At 35.2% G+C, this 12,442-nt stretch overlaps 1 protein-coding gene across 1 annotated transcript in view; it reads left to right on the top strand.

The window, feature by feature from the left end:
- Positions 1–653: 653 nt before the first annotated feature.
- ZNF475 (zinc finger protein 475) overlaps positions 654–12,442 on the top strand; it is a 54,358-nt gene continuing 42,569 nt past the window's right edge. The window contains exon 1 of the mRNA XM_057302336.2: positions 654–822. The gene's annotated coding sequence lies outside the window, so the exon portion shown is untranslated. The remainder of the gene's footprint in view (positions 823–12,442) is intronic.

The raw sequence follows: 12,442 nt of genomic DNA on the forward strand, positions 1-12,442 counted from the left end.
AAAAGTAGGGAAGCCGACAGTGCAGCCTTCAGTCTGTGGCCAAAGGCCTGAGAGCCCCTGGCAAACCACTGGTGTAAGTCCGAGAGTCCAAAAGCTGAAGACTTGGAGTCCAATGTTCTAAGGCAGGAAGCATCCAGCATGGGAGAAAGCTGAAGACCAGAAGACTCAGCAAGTCAAGTCCTTCCACATTTTCCTGCTTTATTCTGGCCACACTGGCAGCTGATTAGATGGTGCCCACCCAGGTTGAGGGTGGGTCTGCCTTTCCCAGTCCACTGACTCGAATGTTAATCTCCTTTGGCAACACCCTCACAGACACACCCAGGAACAATACTTTGCATCCTTCAATCCAATCAAGTTGACACTCAATATTAACCGTTACAGTATTTTTTAAAGTCCCTAGAAAAGATCAATAAGATAATCAGTAAGTATTGTTTTCTTTTCTTCTTTAAAATAAAACGCTGTGTTTCTACATCAACAAGAGCCTGTGACTTAAATTTATCTGTCCCTGTTGGTTGCTCAGTCCATCGGTAAAGTTCCTGGAGTCAATTTAAAAGAAAGCTGAAATCCATACCTACTTTGCTCTCTGTTTCCCATCAGTTACTAGAGAACTCAGTCCCATCCCTTTTGTTGACAGGTTGCCAGGATACATCCAGGCAACAAAGACTGCGGTTCCTGTTACTCAGCAGCCTCAAAAACTCACAAGAGGTCCTGCAAGGAATGTGAATCTTGGAGCTCCCAGCTATTCTGTTCCTGTTTCCGTCAGCTCCTTCCCTGAAAACTCAGAGGTGCTCAGCATGCCATGCTAAAAGGCAAAATAAAAAGGTAAAGAACAAATGTCACAAGGTGAGGCTCTCGCAGGGTGTGTGCATTCTCTGTTGTCTGGTAGGTCTTAAATCTCAAACCTTTCAACTAATAACAACTGCTTCTCTTAGATATTCTTGGTCTCTTCCATTGGCTTCTCACCAGTATTCAGTAAATATTTCCTTGCTATTGGAAAGAAATACAAATGACGATAATAATAATAATTAGTTCTTAAGTGAAAAATCTCAAGTATTACTAAACAAAACAATAAATGTCATTTTACTTCTTTGGATGCTGACAATGATGAGTGAACCATGGATTAGATGTTCTAATACCTAAAAAATAATAAAATTGTATTTAAAAGAATGATTTTTAAAATAACTTTCTTCAAAGAAAAGTAGATGAAGTCAGGTTTTAACATTAATTCAGAACTATATGATTATTAGCCAGATTATCCATGAAAGAAAAGGGGTGTTAAAGGCTATAATTACTCAGTTGTCTTGCCTTTTTTAAAAATTATTTGAGATAAAATCGACATGGAGTAAATTGTAACCAATCTTGAGTTCTTAAAATCAAGTTTCTAAAATCAATGACTTTAACAGCTATATACAACCATGTCATGGTCACCTCAGTCAGGGCACGGGACATTTCTTTCACCCTGGAATGTTTCCTCACATCCTTTCCAGCCAATCTTCCCTCCGCAGGGGGCCACTGTTTTGATTTCTATCCTCAAAGAATAGTTGGCCTTTCATGAACTTTATATGAATAGAATGATACCATATATATTATATTGTCGAACTGACGTCTCTGGCTCAGCAGAATGTTTTTTCAAGCATTCCAATGTGGCTTTTTAAGTCAGTAGTACAATTCTTTTTAAAGGTAAGTATAATTGCACTATATGTTCATTTTACATTTGTTTATTACATTGATTGGTATTTTGTTTGTTTCTAGTTTGGTCCTCTTATAGCTAAAGCAGCTATAAAGATTCTTGCACAAAGTATTTTTCTCCTAATTTTATTTTTTATGTCTAACTTTTTTTCCAGCTTTATTGAGGTATGACTGACAAATAAAAATCACATGTATTTGGGGTTTCTCATGAAATGTGTTGATATATGTAGACATTGTGAAATGATTACCACAATCAAGCTAATTGAAGTATTCCTCATATCACATAGTTACCTTTTTTTGGCTGTGGTGAGAATGCTTGAGATCTACTATCTTAATACATTTCAATTATTATTAATTATAATAATTCTTAATTATAGTCACAATGCTGTACATTAGGTTTCTAGCATTTACTCATCTTATAGCTGAAGGTTTGTTCCCTTTGCCTATCTTCCCTTCATCTCATCCTCCATTCATGGTAACCATTATTGCACTCAACAGGTAGGTATATGAAGATGCTCACCATCACTAATCATTAGGGGAACGCAAATAAAAATCACAAGGAGATATTACAATACACTTGTGAGAATGGCTGTTAAAAAGACAAAAGATAACAAGTGTTGGTGAGAATGTGGAGAAAAGGGAACCCTTGTACACTGTTTGTGGGATTGTAATTTAATACAGCCATTATGGATTATGGAAAACAATATGGAAGTTCCTCAAAAAGTTAAAAGGAGAACTACCATCTGATCTAGCAATCCCACTGCTGGGTATATATCCAAAGAAAATGAAATTAGTATATTAAAGAGATATCTACACTTCCTTGTTCATTGCAGCATTATTAACAATGGTCAATATGTGGTAACAAATTATCTATCAACAGATAAATGGATAAAGAAAATGTGGTATAAACATACAATAGAATATTATTGAACCTTAAAAAAGAAGAAAATATTGCTATTTTCAACAACATGGGTGAAACTTGAGGACATTATACTAAGTGAAATAAGCCAGATAAGGAAAGACAAACACTATGTGATCTCACTTACATGTGGGGAAAAAAAGGAAGCCTGCACAAGTCTTATTAGATATATGTTTTTATTTATTCTGTATTCGGACCCAGGAGTGAAACTAATGAGTGATAGGGTAGATATTTGTAATAAATATGGAATAATATGTCACAGTGGTCATAATTTGCATATTCCTGATGACTAATGGAGTACTTTTCATGAACTTCTTGGAGATTTGTATCTTTTTAAAAATTATCTATTCATACCTTTTACCCATTTAACATTTCTTCTTTTTAATGTCTTTTTCATTGATGTATAACTCACATATAATAAAATGTACCCATTTTAAGTACAAAATTTGATGAGTTTTGACAAATGATTATATCCATGAACCAACAAAGATGTAAATATAAGAAAACGTCCATTAACCTTTGTAGTCAATTTTCCTTTCATGCACCTACCCACCAAACAATAACTGATATACTTTCTGTCACTACAGATTAGCTTTGCTTATTCTAGAGTTTCATATAAATGGAATAATTAAGTACCTATACTTCTTTTGCATTTGACTTTTTCGGCAGCACATTATTCAAAGGGATCCATGTAGTGTATATTAGTAGTTTGTTCATTTGTATTGTGAAACAATATTCTATTGTATGAATATGCTATAATTTTGTGTTCATTTATCCATTGATGTATATTTATGTTATTTCCAGTTTTTCACTACTATGAGTAAAGCTACTGTAAACATTTGTAAATGACTTTTTGTGGACATATACTTTCATTTTTTTAGGTAATTATTTAAAATGTCAATACCATTGGGTATTTTAGAATTTAACTTTATAAAGTTAAATTTTTAGATAATCCAATTTTTAAATATATGTCTTGCAAACATTTCTTCCCAATCTATGTCTTGCCTTTTAATTTTCTTAATTTTTTTAATGTGCAGAAGTTTATAATTAAGAGAAAGTATAATTTATTATGTTTTCTTTTATACTTAGTTCTTTTGTGTTTTGTCTAACAAATCTTTGCAAATATTAGGATCATAGATATTCTCTTCTTAAAGTTTTATCATTTTTGCTTTTATATTTAGTTCCATGATCCATCTTGAGTTAATTTTTGTGTGTAGTGAAAGTAGGGAGTTGATATTTTCTCCCTGTGTGCATCCAGTTGTTCCACTCTTATTTGTTAAAAAGATTTTCCTCTCTCCATTGAATTGTCTTGGCATCTTTATCAAAAATGAATTGATCATGTATGTAAATTGACCATATGCTTCTGGACTGTCTATCCTGTTACATGGATCTGTTTGTCTATCCTTATTGGCATATTAATTTTAATAAGCCAACTTATATTATTTGAATACCTGAAGCAAGTATTCAAAATAAATATGGAAGCTGAATTCTTCCATGACTGCTTACTAGTGAACCATACCCAAGAATTAGAATCAGGTTGGGCAGTCCTCCTTGCATGTTGCCCAAATGTTTCCCCAGACAGCAACCTTATTTTAAGTGATTCTGTAATAAGCAAAAGCCAAATATATAGTTATAAACTTATTCAGGAATCATAATCCCAGTGAAAAAAATAAGTATTTTTCAAGCCCATTAATATAGAATGTGACTTGAACTTAATTTTTATTTGTTAATTTATTCAGTAATTTATTGAGCATCTACTATATTCCAGACACTGTTCTAGACAGGAAAAAGCAGGAGGAGAATATTTATTTGTTCATAATTTCTGTAAGAAAACATTATTTATAACATCAGCTCTGTTTCCTGTTTAACAGTATATTTCTCACAATTACAGAGAAAAATCTATACCTGGTCAAATATGCATCAGAATAAATGTCATCACATATTCTTACGAATTGACAGAAAATTATAAACATTCAAATGTTAACTAAGAAAAAATATTTTCCAGCCTTTCCAAATCTTGCTATCACTTCCATAAAATACCTATTTCTTTTGAGCCTAAAATGTAAACTATTATTTCCATTAGTTGCATTTTCCAGATTATTTTATTCATTCATTCATTTCTTTGAGAAAGGGTCTTGCTCTGTCACCCAGACTGGAGTGCAGCAGCACAATCACAGCTCACTGCACCCTCGACCTCCTGGGCTCAAGCAATCCTCCTACCCCAGTCCCCCAAGTAGCTGGGACTACAGGTGTGCACCACCATGCCTGGCTAATATTTTTTACATTTTGTAGTGATGAGATCTTACTGTGTTGCCCAAGGTGATCTTGAACTCCTGAGCTCAAGCAATCCTCCCACCCTGGCTCCCAAAATGCTGAGATTACAGGCGTGAGCCATAGCACCCAGCTCCAGCTTATTTTAGAATTCAAATCTTATCTATTATTTCTAAGAGAATTTTTAGTTTTACCAACTGGACCTTCATATGACTGTTTCTTCTCTGGGTCTACATAATTTGAATAAATATGTAATATTATTTTAACTCATTTTCCCAGACTATCTGGTGAATGATACATTTTCAGGATTATATGCAATTCCAGAAGTAAGTTGTAAATGGTGAAGAACGTGAACAATTCCAGAACACCCTTCCTGAGGGATCAGTGATGATTTCTGTGGAGTCTTACAAACACGGAGAAACAATTTCTAAATATCATTGCACACAAATATGGCAATAGGAATACACTATGTTGGGGGCAGCAGAGAGGGAGAATATAAAGAAGGCAAGTTGTCAATCATTTAAAAAGAATGGCAAAGTGCAAATAGAAGGTCCCCCAAGGTGCAATGCAGCCAAGCATTTGTTTGAGAGGAGACTCTAATAGGAGCCTTATGGAGTTCTGTGCAGACAGCACTTAGTAGGATTCTGGTTGCATTGAGTGCTGTAAGTTCACATTGATTAATAACTTGATGTCTTAACGTTAAAATGAAATCTAATTTAAATGGTCTAACAGAAGGGTTAGAAAATTTTCTTGTCTTTGCCCAAATGGTGAATAGTTAAGGGCTCGTAAGCCATACACTCTGCCATTGTAGGGCAAAAGCAGTCAGCGACAAACATAAATGAATAAACATGGCTGTGTTTCAATAAAACTTTATTTACAAAAGAGCTGAACGATGGCCAGATTTATCCTGTAGGCCATAGTTTGTCAGCCCTTCTAATGTTCAAGGAGTTCTGATGAGATACCTTCCAAAAATCATACATTGATACTGAAAGGCCTGTGGCCTTGAAAATGTTCTTCTTGAGTGCCTGGTACTTGGGGGTTCTCTTTAGAAGGGAGATGACTAGATAATTATATGCAGGAGAATGAAATGAAACCCTTATCTCTCGCCATAGAAAAAAATCAAATCAAAAAGGACTAAATCAAATCTAAGACATAAAACTATAAAACTTCTAGAAGAAAACACTGGGAAAACACTCTAGTACATTGGTCTGGTCAAAGACTTATTGAGTAAGATCTCAAAAGCACAGGCAACCAAAACAAAAATGGACAAATGGGATCACAGCCAGCTAAAAAGCTTCTACTGAGCAAAGGAAACAATCAACAAAGTGAAGAGACAACCCATAAATTGGAGAAAATATTTGCAAACTACCCATCTGACAAGGGATTAATTATCAGATAATATAAGGAGCCCAAACAACTCAATAGTGAAAAACCAAATTATACATTTTTAAAATGGGCAAAAAGCCAGGCTTGGTGCCATGCACCTATAATCCCAGCTACTCAGGAGGCTGAGGTGGGAGGATCACTTGAGGCCGTAAGTTAGAGACCAGCCTGGGCAACATATCAAGACTTAATCTCAAAATTTTTTTTTAATTAGAAAAAAATTAAAAATGGGCAAAAGGTCTATATACATATTTCAAAAGAAGTCATGCAAACAGTCTAAAAATGTCCAACATCACTAATCATCAAAGAAATGCAAATCAAAACTAAAACAAGATATCATCTCATCTCAGGTAAAATGGATTTTATCAGAAAGACAGGCAATATTGATTGCTGGTGAGGATGTGGAGAAAGGGCAACCCTTGTACACTGTTGGTAGGAATGTAAATTAGTACAGCCACTATGAGCAGTATGGAAGTTCCTCACAAAACTAAAAGTAGAACTACAATATGATCCAGCAAACTAACTGCTGGGTATATAGCCAAAAAAAGTTGAAATCAGTATGCCAAAGAGATATCTGCACTCCCATGTTTATTGCAGCAATATCCACAAGAGCTAAGGTATGGAGTAAAGAGAAGTGTCCATCAGTGGATCAATGGATAAAGAAAATGTGGCACATATACACAATGGAATATTATTCAGCCATAAAAAGAGTAAAATCCTGTCATTTACAACAACATGGATAGAACTAGAGGACATTATGTTAAGTGAAATAAGCTAAGTACAGAAAGACAGTAGAACATGTTCTTACTCAAATGTGGGAGCTAAAAAAAAAATGTGATCTCATTGAGATAGAGAGTAAAATGATGGTTGCCAGAGCTGGGAAGGGTAATGGGAAATGAATAAATAGGGGTTGGTTAATGAGCATAAAAATACAGTTAGAGGGAATAAGATGTAATGTTCAGGAGCATAACAGGGCAACTATAGTTAAAAATAAGCTATTGTAAGTATTTCAAAATAATGAAAAGAGTAGAATTGTGATGTTCCCAACACAAAATAATGATAAATGCTTGAGGAGGTAGATATCCCAATTACCCTTATTTGATTATTACATGTTGTATGCTTATATCAAAATATCATACCTATCCCATAAATATGTACAACTATTATGTATTCATAATAATTAAAAATTTAAAAAAGAAGATATCTGATTTCCAAGGGAAATTAAATTTTGAAAGTCATTAGCACTCAGAACATATGTGGTCAAGAAAAACAATGTATGAATAAACTTAGCTCAGGGAAGCCAAACTCTGTGATTCTCCTTCAGCTTTCTACCTAGTTAGGCAGTGCCCCCAGCACAAGTGACTAGCTGCTCATATGGCTACCTTTGGTGTGCCTGTCTAGGTCCATTCTCTAGGGAGCAGCAGCCCATCTATTCTGGTTGCTCACTACTTGATAATCTCTACCATGAGGTATAGTGCTTGGTCTAGTTCATGGTCCTTGGAGAGATTCTCATTTATCTTGGATTCAGTATAGTTATGCTTTTAAAGCTATAATATTATTATAATTCTAATTCCTTGAGATAGTATTATAAAAATGAACAAGGGTTAAATGATCACATATGTGTAAGACTTGAGAAAATATTACAAAGCTGTCTGATAACGCTTCTTTTCCAAAAGCCCCTTTATGTTTTTTATTCCTCATATAAATAATGAACTTCAGTTTTGTTTAAAAATTTAATATAACATCAAGCTAATCTCACTCAGCTCGGTCAACATTAAATTAATTTTGTTATGACCTACAATGTGCCTGGCACTGGGCGAGGTGCTGGGGATATAACTATGTAGAGAGCAAGTAAGTCTCTATTGTCTTGAAGTTCACATGCAATTTAAAGAGATAAATATTACACATGCAAACAAACAGACAAAAACATAGGTGCTGAGTAATGTAAAGATGATAAACAGTGGCATCACTGAACATAACTATGATGGATGGTGATGGTGATATCAGTTCCATGAATGAACATCAATGGGCATGTGTATGTCCATGTGTATGGGTGCAGGTGGGTGTGTAAGTGTGTGTGTTTGGGACAGAGGGAGAGAAATTACTTGAAAAAGAGTAGTCAAGAGTTCAAGGCCAGCCTGGCCAACATGGTGAAACCCCGTCTCTACTAAAAATACAAAAATTAGCCAGGCGTGGTGGCAGGTGCCTGCAATCCCAGCTACTTGGGAGGCTGAGGCAGGAGAATCGCTTGAACCTGGAGCCAGAGGTTGCAGTGAGCCGAGATTATGCCACTGCACTTCAGCCTGGGTGACAGAGTGAGACTCTGTCTCAAAAAAAAAAAAAAAAAAAAAAAGAGTAGTTAAGAAAGGCCTGAGTTGACAATATTTAAATAGAGACCTGAAGGATAAAATAAGAAAGCTAAGCAAAGAACTGGAGGAAGATTCTAGGCAATGGCAAGAGCATGTGCAAAGCCTCTTCCCAGTTCCTCCCCCAGTCTCCCCCGAAGTAAGAGAGAGTTTGACTTGCCTGAGGAACTGAGAGATGAACATGGATGGAGCATGGTGCAGAAAGGGGAGAGCAAAAGGAGATAGGCAGAGACTGAGGGAGGTACCAGGTTACAGAGGGCATTCAAGGTCAAGAGGTTGGATTTTATTTTGAGAGTAGTGGGACAACCATGGAGCAGTCAGTCAGCAGAGGTTTAAGTTGTGATTGTAGCTTAAGGAGTTAAATGTGACTGCTCTGAAAAGGATAGATGAGGGTTGAGAGCAGAAGTGCCTCTTCACCTATGTGGTTGAAACAGCCCACAGATGCGAGGCGCACCCGTTCACCTGCCTGGCATTAGATTTATGAGTGCAGGCAAAACAGCCAAAAGGAATAACCAACCACTTCAATGCTAGATATGGAAATGCTTCTACATAAATTGATGTAATATCACAAGAGGTTATCCAATATCAAATGGGTAGAATGAAGACAGGAGTGAAAAATCATGGGAAAGGAGATATATTAAAATGCAAAGGCAGAAAATACTAAGATGAGAAGGGGAGCAGAAGGAAAATATAAGAAGATAATAGAATAGGATAAGATGTTTTTTTCAGCCAAATTATTAATGGGCAATCACATAGGAAACAAAAACATGCTAAATATTGTTTAGAGTGTCTGTTAGTGCCTTTTCCCTTTTCCCTCGCTGTCTAATTCCTTACCTTGCATTTCACATGCAAACCCACAATAAGAGGGGGAATCTACTTGAAGAGCTGAGGCAAAGGCAAACATCCTCATGATCTTCTCAGCCTGGCCTCACCACCAATGAGACTTCTCCCAAGTTCAAAGATATGTTCAAAAGGTTATTTTAGTGAAATTATTGTGAAATGAACAAAGAACAAAATGAAGAGTAGTGAGGACTGGAAATAGAAGAAAAAGGCAATTGGGCAAACACTCAAATCTCAAGTTTCAGTTAGACTCTCAGCTAACAATTATCCTTATTAGTACCATATGACCTAGTTACAATCCAGCATATCATCACTAAATAAGTGTCAGATGGACTAGCATTGTGGCATGGATTAATTACTAAATGAAGATTATAACATTGATTATCAATACATCCCCTTGACCCGGAAGAAATATGGAGAGGAATGCATAAGGTCTGTGATGTATGTGTGTATGTGTATGTGTATTCATGTGTCTGAACAATTGGAAGCAGAGTCTTCAGTGAGGTGATAATAAGTATAACTGATAAAATTCTATTTTCTTGACAATCAAGTATATATATCCTTTGAAAGAATGGAAAAATATATAATTATTTTGTGAAAGACTTTTTCCATTTTGGTTCATTTTAAAATCATAAATGTGTAATAAAAGTTAATATTTACATTCCTTGAATCAGTTCATGGCATTTCCACTCAAAAGTACTAAATGATTGTAAAACATTAAAATCAGATAAATCTTGGATTGCTTTATCTGTTCAGTTCCAAGTGAACCATCTTATATATGAAACATATGACATTTCAATCAACAAAAATTAAAACCACACTTTCCCCTTCAGTTAACCTGTTTCCAATGTAAAATACCATGTCAAACAGAGTTTAATTATTTGAACTATTGGGGCATTTATGTGTGTTAAGCAGTTTCTAAATAAAGTTTTCAACAGAGATTCCCAGAAGTAGCACAGGAATGCTGTGTTAGCTAAAATTATTTAAATTAACATTACCCATTCCTTGCCTATATGAAACAGGCTTCATTATCATTCCCTAAAAATGTAATGATCTTTAATGTAACCAAATTTATTTTATTGTCAATTTTATAACTGGAATTTTACAGTCAACTAAAAAGGATCAAGATTTGTGACCTAAAAAATTGTCATTATTTCATGATATTTACAGGACAAACCCTAAATGTATGAATTTTCAAATATTGATTTCGTAATGTCTTCAGGTAGTTCAGCCTATTCTGTGTATTTTTTCCATATAATTATGGTACTATAAGATCCTGGTATTTGAAAAACTAGAAAACAAGGAACATGATGATGTGAACAAGTAGATGAAAATCAGCTTATAACACTTAAGTTGGGAAGAAAGAGTAGTGACTGAATAAAAGTAAAATATTAAGAAATTGTTAATGCCTGTTGAAAAGAAATAAGGACATGACGTCACATCTGCACGTTCCTGCCCTGGGATCCAGAGTAAACTCGTTATTTCTCAAGATAGAGAAGAAAAAACCTTTTAAGGCAGCTTAGGAGTTATTTGCCATATTTGCATTTAATGGAGTGGTCTTCGTAGAGAGGACTTACAAGCACAGTGGACAGGAAAGGTAAAGGAGAAGAGTGAAAAAAGAGGATGTTCCTGATGCCTATTATTAGTGTCCCATGAATGTAGGCCAATGGAATTCTCTGAAAAGTTTGCCTAGAAGCTGGGCTAACCACAAACCATCACGGAAAACTCTCACAGGTGAAGAGCTCTTCTAGACCCTGGAATTGGAAACCCTAGGTATTATTGTAGAATGTTTTGTCCCTTCCAAAATTCATGTTGAAATTTAATTCCAACCAAAATTCAGATGCTACCAATGTGATAAATGCTTATTAAAAACAGCAGTAGTGGATACTTATTAAACAGTTGACAAAATTATATAGAGCTTAATACACATACGAGTACAAATAAAACTGAGGATTCTGACTTAGCTCAGTAGATTGTATCAACATCAACAACTTGGTTGAGGTATTATTATAGTATAATATCCACACTATAGTTCTGCAAAATGTTACCCTTGAGGGAACTGGGCAAGAACCGCATATGAATCTACAATTATCTCAGTAAAAATTACAATAAAAAATACAATTATAATGTCATCAAACCTAAAAAATTAACATTAATTCTTAATATCTGAGTGGCAAGATATATTTTAAAAGATCATAGTATGATAAAACAAAACAGAGTGAAGTACACCTAGTATACAACTATAAACTGCAATTAAATCCAAACTACCATGTACGACTTTTTTCATGAGGGAGCATACAGGCAGGAAAAGAGTAAGGGACCCCCATCTTTGGGACAGCTACATCATGTTAATGCTATCATTTGTCTTTGTTTGACACTCTTCTACCTGTGGAGAATTTCCAAATCTGGCTCAATTATAGACAAAATATTCAGTCTCACTCCTGTATTAAAATGAAATCTACTTCTTTCTGGGCACCACAGGCAGCATCTCCAATGTTCTTGTGCTATTTTACAGTATATTCCAAATTTTATCCTTGCTTTGCTCATGTTTATGTAGAGCATACGGAATGGGTATGAGCTGGATAAACAGCAATACCCATGAGCTACTGATGCCAAGGGGACATTTAATGGGGTTACACACAAGTGTCATGGCACAGCAGGATGGGGGATCCATTTTAGGTTAGGATTCCATATAGGAAATGACACCACAAAATGGAAATGTGTTTTCAGCTTTTATTTTTTTATTTTTTATTTTATTTTATTTTATTTTATTTTATTTTATTTTATTTTATTTTATTTTTTGAAACAGTCTACTGCTCAGGCTGGAGTGCTGTGGCGCGATCTCAGCTCACAGCAGCCTCCAACTCTCAGGTTCAAGCTATTCTCATGCTTCAGACACCCGAGTAGCTGGGATTACCCCCGGCTATTTTTTTTTTTTTTTTTTTTTTGTGAGATGGAGTCTCCCTCTCTTGCC

This window comes from Pan paniscus, chromosome 4, assembly GCF_029289425.2.
Source record: "Pan paniscus chromosome 4, NHGRI_mPanPan1-v2.0_pri, whole genome shotgun sequence".
Classification (NCBI taxonomy): Eukaryota; Metazoa; Chordata; class Mammalia; order Primates; family Hominidae; genus Pan; species Pan paniscus.